Genomic DNA, 26,690 nt, shown 5'->3' on the forward strand with positions numbered 1-26,690 from the left:
TTCTACTTTCAGTATAATTTCCTTAGGACCTTTATCTTCCTTATATTATGCTCTTGCTTTTAGCACTTGGTATCTCTTTTACTTTCAATCTAAATACTAATTTCTATCCAACGTCCCCGACACAATATATCAAGTTCCAATTCTTCCCTATTCTCTCCAAGATAAACAGCAACCTCATAAACAAAAGGCTGCTTACAATACGATCTCCACCTACCCTTACAGACTTGCCTCTAAGACTGCACCTCATATGGAGCATTTTCAAGTAATGCTGAATTCCTCCTCATTTCTCCAGAGCATATTGTGTGTTTATCCAACTTCCGGTTTTTGCACATCCTGGTTTCTCTGCTTGAACTAACCTTCTCTTCCTCTCCTGGATTATTCATTTCATCCTCATGACTCAAATCAAATGTATTTCCTATCAAACGTCCTTGATTCTCTGAAACAAGTGAGTAAGACCCATCTTGGGGTTCCTCCAAGCAGGTAGTTGGATTGCTAACAATGTTAATACAAGATATGTTTTTCTAGCTTTATATGCCTATTTCACCGACTAGAACAAAGGAGAAGCATAACAAACATTCTGGTTTCCTAGATCCTTCACTGTAGCTTCTTATCTATTCACCTGTAATTTGCTGTTGAGTTTGTCAAACTCTTTAGGATAAAATTTATTTTTCCTAAATAATTGTGTAAGTAGTTACTAAAGCAGCTAACAAGAATGCTACTTTGATTCATTTGTTCAGTGGTCATTTGAAGTCTGATATTTAGTGTTTAATGAGTTGATATTTTGTTGGCAAGCTTTACATGAATCTGTATATAAGGAAAAGAAAGAATTGATCATTTAATTAAAATATTAATCTTATTTTTATAACTTACTCTGTTAAATCATGAACTTATCCAGGTCGAGCGGTTTGAATGAGATGAAGACGGAACTGGACCTGGGTGCGGGCAAAGGACGTGGTTCTGCCGAGAGCCGAAGATGGCAGTGAACATATACTCCACACTGGTCACCAGTGATAACCTCAGTCGACATGACGTGCTGGCCTGGACCAACGAGTCTCTGCAGTTGAATCTGACGAAGATCGAGCAGTTGTGCTCAGGGGCTGCATGTTGTCAGTTTATGGGCATGTTGTTCCCTGGCTCCGTTGCCTTGAAGAAAGTGAAATTCCAGGCTAAACCAGAACACGAATACATCCAGAACTTCAGCAGGTTTTAAGAGAATGGGTGCTGACAAAATAATTCCTGTGGATAAATTAGTAAAAGGAAAGTTTCAGGACAATTTTGAATTTGTTTTTTGACGCGAACTATGATGGAAAAGACTATGACGCTGTAGCTGCCAGACAAGGTCAAGAAACTGCTGTGGCTCCCTCCCTAGTTGCTCCAGCTCTGAATAAACCCAAGAAACCTCTTATCTCTAGCAGTGCAGCTCCACAGAGACCTATTTCAACACAGAGGACTACTGCAACTCCTAAGGCTGGTCCAGGGGTGGTACGAAAGAATCCCGGTGTGGGCTATGGCGATGACAAAGCAGCTGAATTGATGCAGCAGGTCAATGTATTGAAACTTACTGTTGAAGACTTGGAGAAAGAGAGAGTTTTCTACTTTGGAAAGCTAAGGAACATTGAATTGATTTGCCAAGAGAATGAAGGAAAAATGACCCTGTTTTGCAGAGGATTGTGGACAGACGATTGTCTGTAGACAATTGTCTACAGACGAAGGCTTTGTGATACCCGATGAAGGGAGCCCCCAGGAAGAAGAGTATTAATAACATGGCCAGCAGAGCAACATCTGAATTCTTCACTCCAAATCATGTGTTTAACTGTAAAATAACTCTCCTTTATTATCCTCAGAGGACTCGCTGGTTTCTTTTCATAAGCAAAAAGTACCTCTTCTTAAAAGTGCAGAAGTTTCACTCCTTTTCCAATAAGCTTGAACGAAGAGCTTTTACCTTATAGTAGAGCAGTATTAACATCTAGTTGGTTCACCTGGGTAACAAAGAGGCTGACTGTGGGGCTCTCACCATGTGGATGCTGGTCACACTGTTTGCTGGAGAAGGTGTTTTTATGTAATATGCTGAGCAGGGGACCTCAATAAAGAAATGTAAAGACTGAATTGAATTTCAAGTTAATGCGAAATCTTGGCAGAGAACATTTTATTTTTTTAAAATATTTATTTTATTTATTTGAAAGACAGAGTTACAGAGAGGCAGAGACAGAGAGAAAGGTCTTCTATTCGATGGTTCACTCCCCAGATGGCCGCAGTGGCCGGAGCTGTGCCCATCCGAAGCCAGGAGCCAGGAGCTTCTTCCAGGTCTCCTACGCAGGTGCAGGGGCCCAAGAACTTGGGCCATCTTCTACTGCTTTCCCAGGCCATAGCAGAGGGCTGGATCGGAAGTGGAGCAGCCAGGACTAGAATTGGCGCCCATATGGGATGCTGGCACTTCAGGCCAGGGCTTTAATCCACTATGCCACAGCGCCAGCCCCGGCAGAGAACATTTTAATAAATAAATGCCTTAAGAGTAAAAAAAAATGAACTTATCCAACAATAATAAATAGAGCCCTCTTTTAAAATCCTGTTTCTAAACATGTAAGCTATGTGTGCTTTGATGGATAACCCCATCCCTGTTCAGTTATCTTTCTGTTGTAAAATGAAAATAATAATTCCTGCCCATCTTACAGGTTTACTATGTCAGTTTTTGTAGTATTAGTGTTATGCAAATGCATGTATTAACAGTATTATTTGTCAATACACATATCAGTACATATAGTGAGACATTCCATGGATAATCTCTATGTCCTAAGATTTATTTCACATTATATTTCTACTGAACTGCACATGTTTGGACAAAACAGAAACTTAATTAACATATATTTAAGTATCTACATTTCATATAAGATCATTAAGATAGTAACTGGAAAGTTCAGGAAGTTTTTGCTTCATAGTTAGAATTAATTATTTTTTCTAATTATTGAAGACTTGTATTATATTTTTGTCAGGAGCAAGTAACTTGCAGTCATAGTGTCAGACGAGTTCCTCCCCACATAAATTCCAAACCTGTAAGATAGAGTCTATAACTGGCAGATTTAAGGGATCTAGGAGATGCTAATTCTTGGTGTTTTTTTTTAAAAATTTTTAGTAGAACTACAAATTCTCAGCTATAGTTGTTGACCCATAAATACAAATAAATATCAACCAGAATACTGGTATACACTGATGGCAGATTCGTCCTAAATTAGAAGCACCTGTGTCATTTTCCCCACTCATGTGAGTTGTGAACTGCTCCAAGCTCAAGCATGCATGACAGCTGCTATGAAAGAGCAGGCTACTGCAGCTGTGATCATGATGACAGCAGTGGAAATAGGACTACACATCAAGCAAGAATCATCTCACTATGTCACACTTCTCCCTCCTCTGACTATGCACCTTTGTCTTGCTTTTTATATTCATAACTCAATTCTCTATGGAGGAAACTATAAATTAGATTCCTGAAAAAACAGACATGTTCGTTCACTTCACAAAGGTTTACTGAGTTTTTAATATGGAATAAAAAGGCAAAATGATAAGACTGGTAATAAAAGCAGGATAAAAGACTCACTGTAGGCTCAACAAAACACAACTATGAATATCTTGTGTCCTAAAGGACTGTTCTGTTTTCTGTTGCTAATAACACAATATCACAGACGGAGTAAGTCCTAAGGAAAGAGGTATATTTTGGATCAAAGTTATGGAAGTCCAAGATCAAAAAGTTGCATTTGGTGATGTCTTTCTGGTAGAATCTCAAAGAGGTACAAGTTATTACATGACTAGAGACAGGGAATATAAGTGTGTTTACAAGTCTCTTCTGATCTCTCTCCCTCTTCTTATAAAGCCACAAGGATTTATTCATGGGGACTCTACTATAATGATCTTATCTAATCCTGACCATTTGCCAGAGACCTCATTGTAACACATCACAGTTGAATTAAATTTCTACCCTAACGATACCCCACAAGGGGACTAAATTGTAACATATGGATAATACACTTAAACTATACCAGAATAGCAGACCGAAACAAGAAGTAAAACCAACTAATTGCACAAGACAAAGAGGACAGCAAAGACTTTTCAAAGAATGTGGCATGTGATCAATCATTGGAGAAGAGTGCACCAGAGCTATTAGGCAAGAAAAAGAAATTAAAGGGATACAAATTGGGAAGGAAGAACTCAAACTATCCCTCTTTGCAGATGATATGATTCTTTATTTAGGGGACCCAAAGAACTCTACTAAGAGACTATTGGAACTCATAGAAGATTTTGGCAAAGTAGCAGGGTATAAAATCAATGCACAAAAATCAACAGCCTTTGTATACACAGACAATGCCATGGCTGAGGAAGAACTTCTAAGATCAATCCCATTCACAATAGTTACAAAAACAAACAAATACCTTGAAATAAACTTAACCAAGGACGTTAAAGATCTCTATGATGAAAATTACAAAACCTTAAAGAAAGAAATAGAAGAGGATACCAAAAAAATGGAAAAATCTTCCATGCTCATGGATTGAAAGAATCAATATCATCAAAATGTCCATTCTCCCAAAAGCAATTTATAGATTCAATGCAATACCAATCAAGATACCGAAGACCTTCTTCTCAGATCTAGAAAAAATGATGCTGAAATTTATATGGAAACACGGGAGACCTCAAATAGCTAAAGCAATCTTGTACAACAAAAACAAAGGTGGAGGCATCACAATACCAGATTTCAGGACATACTACAGGGCAGTTGTAATCAAAACAGCATGGTACTGGTACAGAAACAGATGGATAGACCAATGGAACAGAATTGAAACACCAGAAATCAATCCAAACATCTACAGCCAACTTATATTTGATCAAGGGTCCAAAACCAATCCCTGGAGTAAGGACAGTCTATTCAATAAATGGTGCTGGGAAAATTGGATTTCCATGTGCAGAATCATGAAGCAAGACCCCTACCTTTCACCTTACACAAAAGTCCACTCAACATGGATTAAAGACTTAAATCTATGACCTGACACCATCAAATTATTAGAGAGCATTGGAAAAACCCTGAAAGATATAGGTACCGGCAATGACTTCTTGGAAAACACCCCAGAAGCACAGGCAGTCAAAGCCAAAATTAACATTTGGGATTGCATCAAATTGAGAAGTTTCTGTACTGCAAAAGAAACAGTCAGGAAAGTGAAGAGACAACCAACAGAATGGGAAAAAATATTTGCAAACTATGCAACAGATAAAGGGTTGATCACCAGAATCTACAAAGAAATCAAGAAACTCCACAATATCAAAACAAACAACCCACTTAAGAGATGGGCCAAGGACCTCAATAGACATTTTTCCAAAGAGGAAATCCAAAGGGCCAACAGACACATGAAAAAATGTTCAAGATCACTAGCAATCAGGGAAATGCAAATCAAAACCACAATGAGGTTTCACCTCACCCCAGTTAGAATGGCTCACACGCAGAAATCTACCAACAATAGATGCTGGAGAGGATGTGGGGAAAAAGGGACACTAACCCACTGTTGGTGGGAATGCAAACTGGTTAAGCCACTATGGAAGTCAGTCTGGAGATTCCTCAGAAACCTGAATATAACCCTACCATTCAACCCAGCCATCCCACTCCTTGGAATTTACCCTAAGGAAATTAAATTGGGAAACAAAAAAACGGTCTGCAGCCTAATGTTTATTGCAGCTCAATTCACAATAGCTAAGACCTGGAACCAACCCAAATGCCCATCAACAGTAGACTGGATAAAGAAATGATGGGACATGTACTCTATAGAATACTATACAGCAGTCAAAAACAACGAAACCCGGTCATTTGCAACAAGATGGAGGAATTTGGAAAACATCATGCTGAGTGAATTAAGCCAGTCCCAAAGGGACAAATATCATATGTTCTCCCTGATTGGCAACAACTAACTGAGCACCAAAGGGGAAACTTGTTGAAGTGAAATGGACACTATGAGAAACAGTGACTTGATCAGCTCTTGTCCTGACGGTTGATGTACAATGCAATACTTTATCCATTTTAGTATTTTTTTTTTGTTCTAGTACTATTGGTTGAACTCTGTAATTAACACACAATTATTCTTAGGCGTTTAAATTTTAACTGAAAAGTGATCTCTATTAGGAATTTGGAAAACATTATGTTGAGTGAAATAAGCCAATCCCAAAGGGACAAATACCACTTGTTCTCCTTGATAGGTGACACCTAACTGAGCACCTAAAAGGAAACCTGTTAAAGTGAAATGAACACTATGAGAAACGGTGACTTGATCAGCCCTCACCCTGACTGTTGATGAGCAGCTTAATATGTTTTCCCTCTTAGTATTTTTTTTGTTTGTTCTACTTAATACTTTTGGTTGAATACTGTAATCAATGCACAAGTCTTCTTAAGTGCTGAAACTTAACTGAAAAGTGATCGCTGTTAAATATAAGAGTGGGAATAAGAGAGGGAAGATATGTGCAATTCGGGACATGCTCAAGCTGACTTACCTCAAACAGTAGAGTTAGAAACATACCAGGGGATTCAAATTCAATCCCATCGAGGTGGCATGTACCAATGCCATCTCACTAGTCCCAGTGATCAATTTCTGTTCACAATTGATCATAATGATAGGACTAAGAACCAAAGGGATCACATAAACAAGACTAGTTTCTGCAAATACTAGCTGATAGAATAAAAAAGGGAGAGAATGATCCAACATGGGAAGTGAGATACACAGCAGACCCATAGAATGGCAAATGTCCTAACAGCACTCTGGCCTCATAATCAGCCCTTAAGGCATGCGGATCCGGCTGAAATGCCCATGAGAGTATTTCAGGCATGGAAAGCCAAGACATTCTGGGGGAAAAAAAAACCTAAATGAAAGATGTCCACGAGTGAGATCCCAGTGGAAAGAATGGGTCATCAAAGAAGGAGGTACCTTTCTCTGAAGGGAGGAGAGAACTTCCACTTTGACCATGGCCTTGTCTGAAAATAATCAGAGTCAGTGAACTCAGAGGGCTTCCATAGCCTTGGCAACTCATGACAAGAGCCTAGGGTGATTACTGGTGCCATAAACAAGAGTGTCAATTTGTTAAGTCAACAACAGGAGTCACTGTGCACTTACTCCTCATGTAGGATCTTTGTCCTTAGTGTGCTGTACATTGAGATCTAATGCTATAACTAGTACTCAAACAGTATTTTTCACTTTATGTTTCTGTGTGGGAGCAAACTGTTGAAATCTTTACTTAATATATGCTCAACTGATCTTCTGTATATAAAGAGAATCGAAAATGAATCTTGATATGAATGGAAGGGGAGAGGGAGTGGATAAGGGGAGGGTTGCGGGTTGGAGGGACGTTATGGGGGGAAGCCATTGTAATCAATATTCTGTACTTTGGAAATTTATATTCATTAAATAAAAGTAAAAAAAAAAAGGCAAATTTTGGCTGGCGCTGCAGCTCACTTGTCTAATCCTCTGTCTGCGGCACAGGCACCCCGGGTTCTAGTCCCAGTCGGGGCGCCGGATTCTGTCCCGGTTGCTCCTCTTCCAGTCCAGCTCTCTGCTGTGTCTCAGGAAGGCAGTGGAGGATGGCCCAAGTGCTTGGCCCTGCACCTGCATGGGAGACCAGGAGGAAGCATCTGGCTCCTGGCTTCGGACTGGTGCAGTGCGCCAGCCGTAGCGGCCATTTGGGGGGCGAACCAACAGAAAAGGAAGACTTTTCTCTCTGTCTGTGTCTCTCTTGCTGTCTAACTCTGCCTGTCAAAAAAAAAAAAAAGAAAAAAAATTAAAAACAAATTTATTTGTTTATTTAACTAATATAGATTTCAGAGAGAGTGCAATCTAAAGGAAAAGTCAGGGAGAAAACTACAGTGGAAACTCCACTCAAGTTAGAGGCATGCTGTGGATCTACATGGAGTGTGTGGATGCGCAGCGTGAACACGGACACAACACAGGACCCCTGTAGCCAAGAGCCTTAGCACCAGCTTTAGAGAGTAAGACCAGACTGCAGCAGCCCATGCCACTGGCGATAAAGCTGTAGGAAGAACCTGGTGTAAGTCTAGCTTGAAGCCCTGTGGGGGACAGTGTACCTGCCAGCCTAGAGGGGGAAAAAGGGGACAGATTGCAGCCACCGGGACCAAAGTCCTGTATCTAGCTGAGAGAGCGCGGGTCTGCGCCAGCAACTAGCTGAGAGGAGATGCCTGAATCTGGCTGGGAGAATTGACAGGTGGCTGGACGCTCGTGATTGTGGAAGCCTTGTATGCTGGGATAGACTTTGAAAACTCTGTGGCTGTGTGGGAGGGAGCAGGGTGTGGTTGGTTCTCTGGGCAGTCACCGTGGGCAGCTCCACATGCTTGGGGCTCACTGATTGCCTGGGAGGATCATTGCTGCAGGACCAGTGCTCACACTGAGGACTGCACAGATCATTTGTGTGGCTACAGATGAGTACTGCAACCACTGAGGCTAGCACCGAGGCATTGGTTACCTTAGAGGAGAGGAGGTGAACTTCAGACTACCTCAACAGAGCTGAACAGACCCTCCCCTCTAAAAAAAAAAGGGGGTGGGGGGGGAGACTTACCATGCCCAACTTAGGTGTTACCTTGGACACTCCCCTCACATTGGAGCACCAAACTGAGCTCCCTGGCCACACGCAGAACATGCCTCTGGGTATTCACTGAAAGAGAAAAAACTTCACTAAACCACCAAAGCACAGTCTAAAGATAAAAGCCACCAGAAGGAAAAAAAAATCCCAACAAGCATCTCTACAAATGTCTAAAAATAAACACAGAAATTCAAAAAACAAGAATAAGGAAGACAGTGCAGTGCTCCCAAAGGAACACAACAATACCTCAATACTAAAATGTGAAGATGAAGAGATTAAAGAAATGTCAGAAATGGAATTTAAGGAAGTGATTGTAGGAATACCTAGAAGTTATCAGAAGCAAATTTATGAATTAAAGAAATCCATATATGACATGAATGAGATTTTCAAAAGAAATAAAAATGAAATACTAGAAATGAAGAATTCAATGGATCAAATAAAAAATGTGGTGGAAAGCCTTAACAACAGACTCAGTGAGGCAGAAGAAAGAATAACGGAGTTAGAAGATGAATCTCTGGAAACTTTACAGTCAGACCAAAAAGAAAAAAAATAGAAAAAGAAGAAAAATTTTAAAAACTAAGAAGTGTTGATGAATTATGGGATACTACTGAACAACCCAATACATGGGTCTTAGGAGTTCCTGAAGGTATAGAAAGAGAGAATGGAATTAATGTCCTTTAGTGAAATAATTACAGAAAATTTTCCCATTTGGAGAAAGAAAGGGAAACCCAAGTACAGGAAGCACACAGAACTCCTAATAGACATGACAAGGAAAGATCTTCACCATGACACATTGTAGTCAAACATTCCACAGTGAAACAAAAAGATTCTAAAATGTGCACGAGGGAAACACCAGATTACTTTCAGAGGATCACCAATTAGACTCACAGCTGACTTCTCATCAGAAACCCTATAGGCTAGAATGGAAATGGTAAGATATATTACAAGTCTTAAGAGAAAAAAACTGAATCCAGAATACTGTACCTTGGAAGCTCTCATTTATAAATGAAGATGAAATAAAGACCTTCCATAACAAACAGAAATTGAAAGAATTTATTACCACTCATCCAGCATTACAAAAGATGCTTAAGGATGTGCTAAACACAACAACAGAGAAAGATAGTCATCACTATGAAAGAATGTGACGGCAGAAAATCTCCCAGTAAAGGTACAAAATAAATCTGAAGTAAACAATAGAAATATTTATGAGGGGCCGGCGCCGCGGCTCACTAGGCTAATCCTCCACCTAGCGGCGCCGGCACACCGGGTTCTAGTCCCGGTCGGGGCACCGGATTCTGTCCCGGTTGCCCCTCTTCCAGGCCAGCCCTCTGCTGTGGCCCGGGAGTGCAGTGGAGGATGGCCCAGGTGCTTGGGCCCTGCACCCCATGGGAGACCAGGAAAAGCACCTGGCTCCTGGCTCCTGCCATCGGATCAGCGCGGTGCGCCGGCCGCAGCACGCCGGCCGTGGCAGCCATTGGAGGGTGAACCAACAGCAAAGGAAGACCTTTCTCTCTGTCTCTCTCTCTCACTGTCCACTCTGCCTAAAAAAAAAACAAACAAAAAAAAAAAAAAACAAGAAATATTTATGAGAAAATTGTAGGGCCAAGTTGTTACTTATCTATAGTCACGTTGAATGGAAATGTCCTTAACTATCCAATTAAAAAATATAGACTGGCTGAATGGATTAAAAACAAGACACATCTCATTGTTGCCTATAAGAAACATACCTCACCAACAATGAAACATGCAGACAGAAAGTGAAACAGTGGAAAAATATATTCCATGCTTTCAGAAACCAAAAAGGAGATGGTATAGCCATGATAATATCGGAGCAAATAGATTTTAACACAAAAACTGTTGAAAGAGACAAAGAAGGCCACTATGTAATGATTAAAGGATCAGTTCAACAGGAAGATGTGACTAAAATAAAGTTTTGCACCCATTTACAGGGCACATGACTATTTAAAAGAAATGTTAATGTATCTAAAAGGAAACATAGATTGCAATACAATAGTAATGGAGATATTCAATATGCCACTATCAGCAATGTATAAACCAACCAGACAGAAAATCAGCAAAGAAACAGCAGAGCTAATCGACACTATAGACCAAATGGATGCAGTGGATATCTACTGAACTTTTTATCTTACAGTTGCAGAATACACATTCTTCTCACCAGTGCATGAAAATTTCTCTAGGGTAGACCATAAGCTAGGCCATAAGCTAGACCATAAGCTAGGAAGAGGGGCAACCAGGAAAGAAACGGCACCCGGACCAAGTCTCAGCAAGTTAAAAAAAATATAAATTATACCATGCATCTTCTCGGATCACAATGAAATGAAGCTGGAAGTCAACATCACAAGAATCTCTAGAACATATACAAACACATGGAGACTGAAAAACATGCCTGAAGGGTTGATTCTGAGGTCAGAGTGCTATTTAGGGCATTTGTCATTCTATGAGTCTGCTGTGTGGCCTGCTGGAATGTCTTTATTTAATCTTCATTTATAAATAAGAGATTCACTTGCTTGGTATAGTATTCTGACAGTTTTTTCCTTTTAGGACTTGGACTATATCTCTCCATTCTCTCCTAGCCTGTTAGCTTTCTGATGAGAAATTAGCTGTCAATCTAATTAGAGATCCTTTGAAGGTAATCTAGCATTTCTCTTTTGTACATTTTGGGATCTTTTCCTTACATTTTACTTTTAAAAGTTTGACTACAATGTGTCATATTGAAGATCTTTTCTGATCATTTCTATCAGGGAGTCCATGTACTTCTTGTGCTTAGATACCCATATTTTTTTCCAAATTAGCGAAAATTTCTGCTATTATTTAACTAAGTCTTCCATACCTCCAGAACTCCTAAGAAACATACTTGTTTTGATGGTATCCCATAAACCTCAAATACTGCTTTTGCTTTTTCTTATTTCTCTTTTTTCCTTTTTGTCTGACTGCAAAAGTTCCAGAGATTTGTCTTCTAACTCAGATATTCACTATTCTGCCTCACTGAGTCTGTCATTAAGGCTCTCCACTATATTTTTGGACACACTGAATTCTTCATTTCTAATATTTAAGTTTAATTTTTTTCAATATCTCTATCTCATGGTAGAATTTCTTATCCATGTCATGCATGGATTTCTTTAACTCATGCATTTTTTTCCTTGTGTTTTTGAATAATCTTATGAACATTCTTTTTAATTCCTTTTCAGGCATTTCATCAGTCTCTTCATCTTTATATTATAATATTTAAGTGTTTTGTTCCTTTTGGGGAGTCATATCATCTTCCCTGTTCATATTTCTTGTATTTCTACTTTTATTTCCCTCCACATCTGTGGAAATACTTGATTTTATCCACTGAGGGCTTTGTTCTTTGAAATGTGCCTCTATGGCTTAGTGGAATGCCTGCTCCTTCAGCAAACATCCAGTGGTTTGTGCTGGGTAGGGCCAGATAGCTCTGGCCAGTGCTTGAGGATGGAACAAGAGTCCACAGAGACACCCAAGAGAGGTGTGGTATATCTCCTTTGTCATCAGCATAAGGGAGTGTATGGTTGTGTTGGCTTATGTGTTCACAGTGCTAGCCCCCTGCCAAGGTGAGCCAACTGCCCAGAGTGAGCACACAGTGCTTGAGCACCCCTCGCCAACCTAGGCACAAGAACCACACAAAAGGTCTCTCTGCTACTTAGTACTAGTTAGTGAAAGGTCCCGCACAGTGATCTTCCCCAGAACTCAGGGAATTCTGAGATTCTGGAGCCAGACCAAATGATTGCCCAAAGACACAGCATACCCCCATGCCCTATTGCAAAATCACAGGATTTCCACAGTCATGGGGGATCAACTCTGCACTATGAGCCTCTCCAGCCCTGAAGAGAGCCACTCCATTCCTGGAGCCAGCCACCAACCCAACAGAGGTCAGTTGGTACTCCATTATGGCAAGCTGAGACCAGCAGAAATTTGGTATTTCTAGAGTTAGGAACTTCATACACACAAGGCTCAGAACATCAATTTTCTTTCTAGATTCTAAACACAAGTAATTTAGCCCTCCAAGAATGGTTTTTAAAATGAATGGTGAGAGATGGGGAGCAGAGTTCAGGGCATTTAGGATCCCCTAAAGATGTTATTTAAGGAAAATAAGTGGATAGACGGTCAGGGGCACATAAGAAGAATAAGGCTCTCATCCTGGACTGACAGCAACCTCTCATGGATTTTAAATAACTGAATCAGTCAGGGTCAAATCAGAGTAATCTGAATAGGAAGAGATGGATAGAAAGCATTACACACCAACTGTAGCAAGGGATTGGGCCTAGCTAGAGAGAAGCAAAACACAATAAAATATGTGGTTATGGCAGATAGAAGCAGTATCCACGTCCCTTCGAATGAAAAAAGAATCCAAGGATCAAACTACTTCCATTCACTCTTTTTTTTTTTTTTTTTTTTTGACAGGCAGAGTGGACAGAGAGAGAGAGACAGAGAGAAAGGTCTTCCTTTTTCCATTGGTTCACCCTCCAATGGCCACTGTTTCTCCTAGTCTCCCATGTGGGTGCAGGGCCCAAGGACCTGGGCCATCCTCCACTGCACTCCTGGGCTACAGCAGAGAGCTGGACTGGAAGAGGGGCAACCAGGACAGAAACGGCACCCGGACCAAGACTAGAACCCAGTGTGCCGGCGCCACAGACGGAGTATTAGCCTATTGAGTTGTGGCGCTGGCCATCCATTCACTCTTCAGTTGCCCTGTTCCATAGGCTGAGACACAGATCTTGTTGGAAATGGCATGGAAGTGGCTCACTGGTTTCAGGAAGTGAGTGATGTGCTCCAATGCTACACCGTGGAACTTCCTGGAGAGGTACCCTCTGGGATGCCAGGGTAAATTGTTCCTAGGGAGATGGCTTTCTGAATGTACGCTAATGAAACTGCCAGAGGAGAAATATGCTAAAGAAGTTGCTGCCTCCTGGGTTTTGCCCCTGGCATGGACAACAAAGCCACATCCTACTGCAGGAGCCACTGTAACTGAGAATCAAAGCTTTTCCTCTTGCAGCCTCTCTCCAACACTCCCTAGTGACAAAACCTAACATTGGACCAGCTCCAATTAGTCCATTTCCACTTTCACAGAGTAGGTAAAAAGGGTGAATTTAGATCTGAACGGCAGCAGTAGAGTGAGGAGAGAACCAAGAGAAACTTCAAGAATAGAAAAAAGGCTCAGGAACTGGTACTGCCTCTAGAATTGGCAGGGAAGGCAGAGGCAGAACCAGAAGACTGGTGGGAAGTTCAAGAAATAGTAAGATCTAAAGGTACCTTCCATCCCTCTCTGTGGCTGGAGAATTGTTCTCCTTCAAGCCAGCAGAAATAGTGGAGTCTTATCCTTTGAAGAGAAAACAGGTTTTGAACTGTAAAATGCCAGGCACAGCATAAAAACTGAGTGAACAAGTGAACATAGACATGCTGAATGCCAATAACTGAGTGTTGAGATCCCTGTGTTTTTCTTTAAAGGCTTCCAGAATGCTGGCTTAATGTGGACAACCTTTTGGTTTCTCATGCTTACATTGAGGAGAAACTTCAGAATAATATACCCAAAATATTTTCAGAATTGAGAGAAATAAGGGATCTTTCAGGAATTATTTCACTTGTTCAAAAGAACATTGCCACATGGTTTAAAAGTTTTTAGGTTTATCACATTTATTGAAAGAATAGGCAGGTTTCTTTGCACTTGAAATTTCTTAGCATTCTCTCATTTAAGCTAATCTAATTACAGACAAAGCGTTAGGATAATTTTCTTAAAATTAGTATTAAAGATAGTATTTTATAGAATGTATACCTAACCTGATTATCAATTGTATCTGATATTTAAAGTAGAAGTGTTTTAATATTTTTATAAGTAAAGCAATGCCTTAACATTATAATTTCTTCCACAAGAAAATTTCAAGGTGATAAAAAGAAAAATGGCAGCTCAAAATATGGCAATTGCAGTTCAAAATATTAGGGCATCCTATTCACAGACCCACTGAAGCCTACCCACTTTTTAAAAGTGCCAGGTATAATACTAGCGCTTTATAGATATTAGTTTGTTAGTCCTCAGATTAAAAACACGACTGATTTCACAATACATATACTGAAGAAGAAGAAAAGAAGACAGGCTAGTTACAAAACTTTCTGAAAGTGGCACCACTAATGAGAGGCAGGGCTAGGAGTTAAACTTAGAGATTCCAATTATCAATCCTATGTGCTTAACATCTCACCTTTCTTTTTGCTTCTCTCATAACCAATATAGCTATCTTGAAAAGAACCAACAGATGCAAGTAGAACTGAGTCAAAAATGAGAGCTATCAAATGTTGATAACATGATGTTATTTACTCCTGTTCATATATCTAATGATAGCAGAACCAGGATTTCAACCACAGTTAGGTAAAAAAAAAATAAAAATAAAAATAAAAATTCTATCATCATGCCTCCTTCCCCCTTTTTGACTCAGTTCTACTTGCATCTGTTGGTTCAATGCAAGTAGAACTGAGTCAAAAAGGGGGAAGGAGGCATGATGATAGAATTTTTTTTTTTTTTACCTAACTGTGGTTGAAATCCTGGTTCTGCTATCATTAGAAATATGAACAGGAGTAAATAACATCATGTTATCAACATTTGATAGCTCTCATTTTAGTAATGAAAACAACAATGATCAAAATAACATATCATTGGAGCGGCACTGTGGCATGGTGGGTAAAGCCGCCTCCTGCAGTGCCAGCGCAGGTTCCAGTCCTGGCTGCTCCACTTCCCATCCAGCTCTCGGCTATGGCCCAAGAAAGCAGTAGAAGAAGGGACTCAAATTCTAGGGCGCCTTCACCCATGTGGAAAACCCAGAGGAAGCTCCTGGCTCCTGCTTCAGATCAGCACAGCTCTGGCCATTGTGGTCAATTGGAGAGTGAACCAGCAGATGAAAGACTTCTCTCTCTCTCTGCCTCTCCTTCTCTCACTGTGTAACTCTGATTTTCAAATAAATACCTTGGTGTGCTGTACATTGAGATTTAATGCTATAACTAGTACTCAAACAGTATTTTTCACTTTATGTTTCTGTGTGGGAGCAAACTGTTGAAATCTTTACTTAATGTATGCTAAACTGATCTTCTGTATATAAAGAGAATCGAAAATGAATCTAGATGTGAATGGAAGGGGAGAGGGAGTGGGAAAGGGGAGGGTTGCAGGTGGGAGGGACGTTATGGGGGGGAAGCCATTGTAATCCATAAGCTGTACTTTGGAAATTTATATTCATTAAATAAAAGTTAAAAAAAATAAATAATCTTTATTTTTAAAAATTTTTTAGAAAACTTTTATTTAATAAATATAAATTTAAAAAGTACAACTTTTGGATTATAGCAGTTTTTCCCCCCATAACCACCCTCCCACCCACAAACAATACCATCTACTACTCCCTCTCCCATCCCAATCTTCATTAAGGTTCATTTTTAATTATTTTTATTTACAGAAGATAAACTTAGTGTATACTAAGTAAAGACTTCAACAGCTTGCACCCACACAGACACACAAAGTATAAAGTACTGTTTGAAGACTAGTTTTACCATTAAATCACATAGTACAACACATTAAGGACTGCATGGGGAGTAAGTGCACAGTAACTCTTGTTGTTGATTTAACAACTGACACACTTATTTATGAGGTCAGTAATCACCTGAGGTTCTCGTCATGAGAAGTGAAGGCTATGGAAGCCTCTTGATTTCACCAACTCTGATCATACTTAGACAAGGCCATGGTCAAAGTGGAAGTTCTCTACTCCCTTCAGAGAAAGGTACCTCCTTTTTTGATGGCCCGTTCTTTCTACTGTTCCACTGTGACTTCACTCACAGAGATCTTTCATTTAGGTCATTCTTTTTGTCACAGTGTCTTGGCTTTCCATGCCTGAGAAACTCTCACGGGACTTTTAGCCAGATCTGAATGCTTTAAGGGCTGATTCTGAGGCCAGAGTGCTATTTAGGGCATTTTCCATTCTATGAGTTTTCTGTGTATCCAGCTTCCCATGTTGGATCATTCTCTCCTTTTTAATTCTATCAGTTATTATTAGCAGACACTGGTCTTATTTATGCAATCCCTTTGACACTTAATCCTATCTTTATGATCAATTATGAACTTAAACCGACCACTTTAACTAGTAAGATGGCTTTGGTACCTGCCAACTTAATGGGATTTGCAGTCCCATGGCACATTTCTAGCTTTACCATAGGGGTAAGTCCGAGTGAGCATGTGCAGAACTGTACATCTCCTCCTTCTCTTATTCCCAGTCTTATTTTTAAAAGGGATCAATTTTAAGTTGAATTTAAACACCTAAGAATAATTGTGTGTTAATTAAAGAGTTCAACCAATGGTATTAAGTAGAACAACAAAATACTAAAAAGAATAAAATAGCAAGCTGTTCCTCAACAGTCAGGACAAGGGCTGATCAAGTCATTGTTTCTTTTAGTGTCAGTTTCACTTCTGCAGGTTTTCTTTAGGTGCTCAGTCAGTTGTCACAGATCAAGGAGAACATATGATAGTTGTCCCTTTGGGACTGGCTTATTTCACTCAGGATGATGTTTTCCAGATTCCTCCATTTTATTGCAAATGACTGATTTTCATTTCAAATAAATAATCTTTAAAAAATAAAAAAATCACATTTTCCAAACAAAGAACTAGTACAGAACAAAAATAATTATTGAGTGAAGAGTGATTATATAAAATAAATCATAATTGAACACTTGGTTGGGAAGAAAGCAAAAGGGAGTAGCCAGTGATTTACAAAGAATGCTTAAAAATTTGGATTTTACAGGAGTTACTGTGCATTTTCTCCCCATGTAGGATCTCTGTCTTTAATGTGTTGTACTATGTGAATCAATGATATAACTAGTAATCAAACAGTACTTTATACTTTGTGTTTCTGTGTGAGTGCAAACTGTTGAAATCTTTACTTAATATATACTAAATTGATCTTCTGTATATAAAGATAATTGAAAATGAATCTTGATGTGAATAGGATGGGAGAGAGAGTGGGAGATGGGAGGGTTGCGGGTGGGAGGGAAGTTATTGGGAGGGAAAAGCCACTGTAATCCAAAAGCTGTACTTTGGAAATTTATATTTATTAAATAAAAGTTTTAAAAAATGGATTTTAAATTGCATAACCATATTCAAAACAACTCAGAGTCAGTACTTTGATGAACGATCCAGTGACCCAGATTATAAACTTTCTGAAGATAACCAGTGTTTAACTAAGAATTCATTTTACAGACTAATCTTATCATGCAGTCATAATTAGATGGAATAAACCAGATCTCCACCACAAACAAAAAAATACTAAACTATTCCTTGCGAAAAATCAAAGAAACAGATTGAGGCTTTGACATTTATTGGGAAAATAAGAGAACTGGTTGGGGATAGTCCATAAATTACCCCTGATATTAAAGATGTATCTGCTTTCCCTAAGAGCTCAGTTGACTATTATGAATGCATTACGGGGGCTGGCGCTGTGGAGTAGTGGTTAAAGCTGCCACCCTACAGTGCGGGATCCCAAATGGGGACTGGTTCCAGTCCCGACTGCTCTACTTCAATTCCAGCTCTCTGTTATGGCCTGGGAAAGTAGTAGAAGATGGCCTAAGTCCTTAAGCTCCTGCACCTGTGTAGGAGACCAGGTGGAAGCTCCTGGATCCTGGCTTCAGATCAGCACAGCTCTGGCCATTGGGGCCATCTAGGGAGTGAACTAGCAGATGGAAGAACTCTCTCTTTGCCTCTCTGTAACTCTGCCTTAAATAAATTAATAATTATTTTAAAAATAAATGAAAATAAAAAATAAAATAAAAATGAATGCATTACAACAACTATAAAATGTCTGCAGTAATATTATGTGTGTTGAAGGAAGAGACAATCACTAATCTGGAAAACATATGACTGAATGTTCACTGGAACCCCTTCTGTGGTCTTCTTTTCTACAGAGCATACATATGTAAAAATAATGCTGGTAGTTTAAATTATATGTTCTACTTTCTGAATTACTTCATTTTTTAAAAGGATTTTATTTATTTATTTGAGAGGTAGAGTTACAGACAGAGAGAGGAAAAGACAGAAAGGTCTTCTATCTCCTGGTTCACTCCCCAAATGTCTACAATGGCTGGAGCTGGACCAATCTGAAGTCAGGAGCCAGAATCTTCTTTTGGGTCTCCCCTATGGGTGCAGGGGCCCAAGCACTAGGGCCATCCTTTACTGCTTTCCGAGGCCATAACAGAGAGCTGGATCAGAAGAGGAGCAACCAGGACACTAACCAGTGCCCACATGGGATGCCAGTGCTGCAGGTGGAGGATTAACCTACTGAGCCTCTGCGCTGGTCTCTAAATTACTTCATTTTAAAGTGAGAATTTCTGTTGGGGTTCAAGCGGGGTTTCTGCAGGGACTAGCAGTAAGAGTTCATGCAGCAGTATTTTTAAAAATTGTGGAAAATAAACTTAAAAGATGAGTTTACTTTGGTGAAATATATTTTGAAATCCATGTGAAATTTTTTTATAACATACATTTTTCATGAGTTTTTGAAAACCCCTCATATGTGTGAATATTAAAGTGTTTTTGCACCAAAATATATTTAACTTTTACTTCCATTTTCCACTTAACTTAATGAAGTGCCTGTATGTATGTAAATTTCACTACAACCTGGGCATAGATTATCAGTGAATATTATTGTACTTGCTTTTGTTGTTAAAAAAAACTTTGATTCATTTAAAAGAAATAATTAGATCACAGGTGAAATTCATATACATTGGCAGATGGGGCACAGAGGAACAGGGAACAAAGGCAGAGTTACAGGGAGAGAGAGGGAGAGAGGGAGAGAGGGAGAGAGGGAGAAAGGGAAAGAGGGAGAGAGGGAGAGAGAGAGAGAGAGAGGTCTTCCATCTGCTGCTTCACTATTTAAATGGCTGCAATGGCCAGAGCTGGGAAGATCTGAAGCCAGGAGCCTGGAGCTTCTTCCAGAATTCCCATGTGGGTGCAGGGGCCCAAGCACTTGGGCTATCTTACACTTTTTTCCTAGGTACATCAGCAGGGAGCTGGATCAGAAGTGGAGCAGCCAAGACTCATGCCAGGACTGTAGGCAGTGGCTTTACCCACTATGCCACAGCACTAGCCCCTGTTTTTTTAATTTTACAAAGGAATAATCATGTCATGATAAACTAAATATTTTAAGAAAGACAAACATACAAAATATAGCAAAAACTGTTCATTGAAAAGAACAAAAACAAATTATTTCCATTTCAAAGGTTATTTGAGGATAAAGTAAAGTTTATATCCAATTTGGCAGATACTATAAGAAAAATAGGGGACCAGTGCTGTGGAATGGTGGGTAAAGCTGTCGCCTGCAGTGTCAGCGTCCCATATGGGCACCAGTTCGAGTACCAGCTGCTCCACTTCCAATCCAACTCCCTGCTAATGTCCCTGGACAGGCATCGTAGAATGGTCCAGGTGTTTGGGCCTTTGCAACTCATGAGGGAGACCCAGAGGAAATTCCTGGCTCCTGGCTTCAGTCTAGCCCAGCCCTGGCCATTACAGCCATTTGGGTAGTGAATCAAAGGATGGAAGATCTCTTTTTCTTTTTGTCTCTCCCCCTCTCTCTCTTTAACTCTACCTTTTGAATAAAATAAAAATAAAATTTAAAAGAAGAAAAGAAAAACAGAAAAATTATATTTTAACACAGACTATATTTGTTCATATAATTAATGTGCTAACAGTTATGCCTCATACACTTAATTTTTCACTGCTCCAGTTCTTAACAAAAACAAATCATGGTAATTAAATGCAATAGGTGCATTTAATGGATGTCCGACATCCACTAAGTCCTCCTCCCTTTCTACAGATGTGACAAAGACCTTGCCAGCACCTCTCTCGTGCTTTCCCCCACTGCTTGGTTGTTTTGACATCCAGTTCTCCCACTGCACTCTAGCTTCAGTTCTCAGCTCCAGTGGTTCCTTCCCAGAGATGTCCTGAGAGTCCCCAGCTGAAGCAGCTACCTGTTATCTCGTTTTGTTCCATTAAATCTGCCCTCTCACTATTAGTATCTCTCTCTGGCAAACTCTAAAAGCTTAAAATACTGTATTAAAACTGGAACTATCAAGAGGCCAGCATTTTGGCATAGCAGATTGAACTACCACCTGAAACACGCCAGCATCCCATGTAGGTGCTGGTTCATGTCCTGGCTGCTCTACTTCCAGCCCAGCTCCCTGCTAATACGCTTGGGAAAGCAGTGGAAGACAGTCCAAGGTTTGTGCCCCCGCCACCCATGTGGGAGACCTGGATGAAGTTCCTGGCACTTGGCTTTGGTCTGGTCCAGTTCCTGCCATTGTGACCATATAAGGAGTAGACCAGCGATGGAAGATATCTCTCTCTCCGCCCCTCTCTCTGTAACCTGCCTTTCAAATAAAATACATAAATTATAAAAACTAGAACATCTTTTGATTTTTTCCCATCCTCTTTTGGATTGCCTTTTGGCCTGGAGGTGAAATCTAGGTCATTGCTTGCTTTAGTACAGTCAACAAACTAAGAATAGCTTTTGGGCCGTTGCCGCGGCTCACTAGGCTAAGCCTCCGCCTTGCAGCGCCGGCACACCGGGTTCTAGTCCCGGTCGGGGCGCCGGATTCTGTCCCAGTTGTCCCTCTTCCAGGCCAGCTCTCTGCTATGGCCCGGGAGTGCAGTGGAGGATGGCCCAAGTGCTTGGGTCCTGCACCCCATGGGAGACCAGGAGAAGCACCTGGCTCCTGCCATCGGATCAGCGCGGTGCGCTGGCCGCAGCGCGCCGGCCACAGCGGCCATTGGAGGGTGAAGACCTTTCTCTCTGTCTCTCTCTCTCTCACTGTCCACTCTGCCTGTAAAAAAAAAATAGCTTTCATATATTTTTAAATTTTTATTTTTTTTTTATTTGAAAAGCATAGAGACATAAAGGGAGAGAGTGAGGGAGAGATATCTCCTACCAGTGGCTCACTCCTCAAATGCCCACAACAACCAGGCTCAGCTGGGCTGAACCTGGTAGCCCACAGCTCAGTCTGGGTCTCTCAAGTGGGTTATAGAGACCAAAGTACTTGAGCCATAACCTGCTGCCTCCCAGAAGGTGCATTAGCAGAATGGTGGAATCCAACTTGAGATGCAGGTGTCCCAAGCAGAGTCTTCATCAAATGTCCATTTTCTGGCTTTTATAATTTTTAATATTTGGGAAAATACACTCAAAAAATACTTAATGGCATGTGGGAAGTGTATAAAATTCTAATAGCAGTATCCACAGTGAACTTTTATTGGGACACAGTCACATTCTTTTCTTTGGTTGTTTTTGCACAATGACAAGAGTCAAGTATTTGCAAAAGAGACTATGTGTCCAGAGTCTAAAACATTTATTTTCTGACCTTTATAGAAAAAGTTTTTAAACTCCTCATTCACAGAGCAAATAAAATATTCTATTCTTTTTTAAAAAGATTTTATTTATTTATTTGAGAGGTAGAGTCAAAGAAAGTGAGAGGGAGAGAGACGGAAAGGTCTTTCTTCTGTTGGTTCAATCCCCAAATGGCCACAACAGTCGGAGCTGTGCCGATCAAAAGCCAGGAGCCAGGTGCTTCTTCCAGGTGTCCCATGTGAGTGCAGGGGCCCAAGGATTTGGGCCATCTTCTACTGCTTTCCCAGGCCATAGCAGAGAGCTAGATTGGAAGAACAGCTGGGACAAGAACCAGTGCCCATATGGGATACCAGTGCCGCAGGTGAAGGATTAACCTACTGCGCCATGGTGCCAGCCCCTATTCTATCCTTTTTAAAATCCCTATTACTTAGTGCACATTAAGTGTTTAGTGAAGAACTGTGTAATATTTAAAATTTAGTAGAAATGTACAATTAAGAGAGAAACATATTTTTAGAATCATTTTAACAGAAGTCAGAATAATATTTTTCTAGGGGGGTTGAATAATACCTGTGAATTAGTATAAGAGAATCTTTTGGGGTACTGGAAATATTCTATAACTTGATTTGGGTGGTGATTAAGATGAGTTAATGTGTTCACAGTAAAAATCCCAAGAGTTTTATGCTTATTTGTGTGCTTTTCTGAATGTAGGTTATGAATGTAGGCTATGATTCAATAAAAATTCAACCAAAAAACCACAAATTTCTTGAATATTAGAAATATTTCTAATGACCCTTTGACCTCTAAAAATTCTGAGATTCCAAGACAAAATTGACTAAATACACATTCAGATGGACCATCCATAGCCTGAGAGGGAATAGTTCAGCCACACAATTATAACCAAGTATCTACCCACTCCAGTCTTTCCATGGCACATTTTCAGATCTTTCTGGAAGAACTAAAAGGACAGACCAGGCAACAGTCTCCCTTGCCCAATACTTAACTTGATTCTCTCCCCTTTCAACACTCACTGTGTCTTCTTCCTAATTCGTTCCTTGGCTGCTGCCATTCATACTACTTGTTTAGCAATGACCTCTTCTGCCTTCTGGTAGTCGTCTGTCCCACTTGATTGTAAAATGTTAGTATCACCTCAGTTTTCAGGCAACTTGGGTCCTGTTTCAAGCTAGGTCTGACTGAGAGATGATAATATAATGACACATGGCAGTCGGACAGGCCTTGAGCCTTCTAGCCAAAGGAGTAGTCTGGAATGCAGGAAAACTAGATGTAGAGTACAAACATAGAAGCAGGTCAGGCCGGAGTTTTGCAGCAGAGTAATCAGAACTGGGAATTCAGGTGAGGTTTATAAATATTAAAAAGTAAAACAACATTTTCATAATTTGAGAAGTCTATCTCAAAACACAGCAGAGTCTAGGAAATTGAAGACAAGAACTCAGGCACACGACTAAGTGTTAGTCATCAGAATTATAAAAGATAAATATGTAAAAGGTACCCTTTGGTTTATCTTGAGATCTCATATGATGTTTTGTTAAAATAAAATCAGTCAACCAAAGAGGCTGTTTTGAAACCAGAAGGTGGGGAATATTTGGTCTCACCTGGATGGTATGAGGAGCAAGTGCCCAGGGGAAAGGACAACTCCATGTACATACTACGGTCCTTCAGGAAGACAAAATCAGGCTTGCTCCTCAGCCATAAGTTATGTTTGTGCTTTTCGAGATTTATCTTTTCTATTGTAGAACATTGAATTATATCTTATTAGGTTCTGCAGGGAGTCCATGAGTTATTTTAGTTCCTTTAGCTAACACTGATATCAAATATAAGCCGGGAATCACAAAAATTCAAAAAGAGTTTGCTGAAATTTTAATTAATAAACAAGATCTCATGTGGGCATATTTTACTTATTTAAGTAAACGAACCACTGAGGCTTTCTTTCACATCTGGTAATTAGTAACCTATTTTATTGTTCTTAAGCCAACTTCTTAAGAGCACCTATTAAGAAATACTTTGGGCCGGTGCCACAGCTCACTAGGCTAATCCTCTGCCCTGCGGCGCCGGCACACTGGGTTCTAGTCCCAGTCGGGGCGCTGGATTCTGTTCCAGTTGCCCCTCTTCCAGGCCAGCTCTGCTGTGGCCAGGGAGTACAGTGGAGGATGGCCCAAGTACTTGGGCCCTGCACCCCATGGAAGACCAGGATAAGTACCTGGCTCCTGCCATCGGATCAGCGCGGTGCGCCGGCTGCAGCACGCTGGCCGTGGTGGCCATTGGAGGGTGAACCAATGGCAAAGGAAGGCCTTTCTCTCTCTCTCTCTCTCTCTTTTACTGTCCACTCTGCCTGTCAAAAGAAAATAAAAAATAAAAAAAGAAATATTTTGCTCATCAACTTTTTGTATTGTATTTGAAAGGCCTTGCCTTTTTATCAAGTATTACTTAACTCTAAATTTCTATTTAGACTAACTTGACCTCCCATGAATCTGAAGTAATAATTTTTTTCTAATGAGTGAGCTCTTTGTTCTATGTACTTTAAAGAAATTTTTGAAATGAAGCTGCCATTTAAAAATCTTTTATTTTCTGCAAGTGACAACATTAATGTTTAATGTTTACTCAGCTCAAAGTCAGAAATAGAAAGCTAAATTCAAAGACAGATTTGTATTTTATTATATGGCTTTTTTAAAAATGCCATTATTCCTGGAACAAATGCTTCAAAACCAGAGGTCTGTCATGCAATAATAGTTTTGACAATTGAACACTATTTAACATTGTGGATAAGGGTTGAATTTTTGATCAACTTGTTAACCTCTACTTCAATATTCTGCTTGTCCTCCATCAAGAAACTAAATTTATAAAAAACTATGCTAACACTAACTATAATATTAAAATGATTTTACTGTTATCGATATAAACATACCATGAGAGAAAGAATTGTGTCAAAACTGTACCATTCAACCTTGCAAAGACCTCAGTTACAGAAATGAAGAATAAGTGCGATACAAAGTCTGAATTTAGAGACTACTCTCTAAAGCAGTGTTTCTGAGCTTGGTGTCTATTGAAAGCAGATTAGTCAAGACACTGAACTACTTTCTTTTATTTCAGTATATCAATCAATGATTTAATATTGTCTTGAGACATTCAAATATAGGTCACTGGTGTTTCATTTTTTTGTTCTGCTGAATTTTGTTAAAGGTAGCTTGTTTTCCCAAGTGCTTTTCAAATGATTTTTCTGAACTCAGGTTCCTTGAGACCATATCAGTGTGACTTCTTTGAGGCCTAACTTTAAAATATGTACTTCCATAGAAGATTTTTAATATTTTAGTTATTTCTAACAGGTGGCATCTCTAACAGGAAATTTACAGTTCTGCCTGCAATGTTGCTGAACCTACTTGGCTGTCCTGTTAGAGATGCCACCTGCCTTTACCTGGCCAGCTCTCCTCCCAGACCAGCTAGGTAATGGAAGTCAACAGGGTGCCTTCCCCAAGGAGGTTCACACCTCCCTTAGGATGTACCCCATGTGAAGAGATAGATAGGTCTGGGCCTCATAACTGGCCTTAAAGCCCACCAGATTATTATCAGGCCCCTTCTGTCAGTTTCTATTTAGCTTACGCAGCACCTTTCTTAGGTCCTCTAATAATGACTCTGTCCTTTGTTCTAGACCCCGTCTAGCCTACTTGGGGCCTCATTCCTTTGTAATCATAGCCTCTACTCTTACATTGATGGCTCTACTCCCCCTATCTTATCAATAATCCTCTCGCAAGTTTGGGAATGGCCATCTCCAGGCTTTCACCTTCCAGCTCTTGTCCTCCAATTGGTATTTACCCCTCCATCTCCTGTTCCAATTTTACCATAAGAACAGCTCTTTGTTTACTGATAAACAAATTAGATATTTGACCCTCTGAGGTCTCTTTTGTTTTATCATGAGCAAGCCAGAAAGGAAAATCAGGTCTTCTGACCTCCACTCCAGTGGGCTTCTTGTCCTTGGATTGGTGTCCACAGTTATGTTTGGGAACTGTCTGGCAGCTGCCTGAACTTTTATTTCAGAAGGAGTCCTAAGTGTCTGACTGTAGACTAGGACATCATTGGCCAAAGATATTCTTAGGATAAATAATTATTAAAGGCAACTGTAACTAGACAAGAAACACATGGATGGTTCCAGGGTTGGTTTGCCAGCTTGCCATGGCTTACTACTCTACTATTGGCAGTGGCTGGCCCTGTAATTCTTATTTTCCTAGCCCTGCATATAAGACTGTTCATTATAAACTGTGTTACTAGATGTGTTAGAGAAAGAATTAGCACAGTGAAGTTAATGGTCCTGAAAGCAAATTATGAATACTTAAAAAGTGCTGAAGATGATAAATCAAAGGTTTGATTAGTGTCTAGAAAAGGGAGAAATGTAAAATCAGAATTAAAATGGAGTGTGGCTAAAAGCTAATTGCAGAACTCTTGCTTCTGTACATATTAGCTTTGCTTGCTAACAGCTAAGGGTGTATCTTGTGAAACTAAGTGGGCCCAAATTCCCAGGAACTAGGTTGACCAAAATGTGTCCTTCACTATCTTACCACCATATCTTGGATCTGTTACTGGGTTTGTTATTGTTAACTGTTATCTTACAACCATATTCTGGTTTTCCTCTTTATTGTTCACTGAATATCAGGGGTCTGGTTCGAAATTGTGAGCCCTAGTGGA

General features: G+C 40.0%; 1 pseudogene; it reads left to right on the plus strand.

Annotated features, from left to right (window-relative positions):
- Window positions 1–953: 953 nt before the first annotated feature.
- Window positions 954–1,759, plus strand: LOC100357589 (microtubule-associated protein RP/EB family member 1 pseudogene; annotated as a pseudogene).
- The last annotated feature ends 24,931 nt before the right edge of the window (window positions 1,760–26,690 follow it).

The sequence above is a fragment of the Oryctolagus cuniculus genome, chromosome 5 (assembly GCF_964237555.1).
Source record: "Oryctolagus cuniculus chromosome 5, mOryCun1.1, whole genome shotgun sequence".
NCBI classification, from domain to species: Eukaryota; Metazoa; Chordata; class Mammalia; order Lagomorpha; family Leporidae; genus Oryctolagus; species Oryctolagus cuniculus.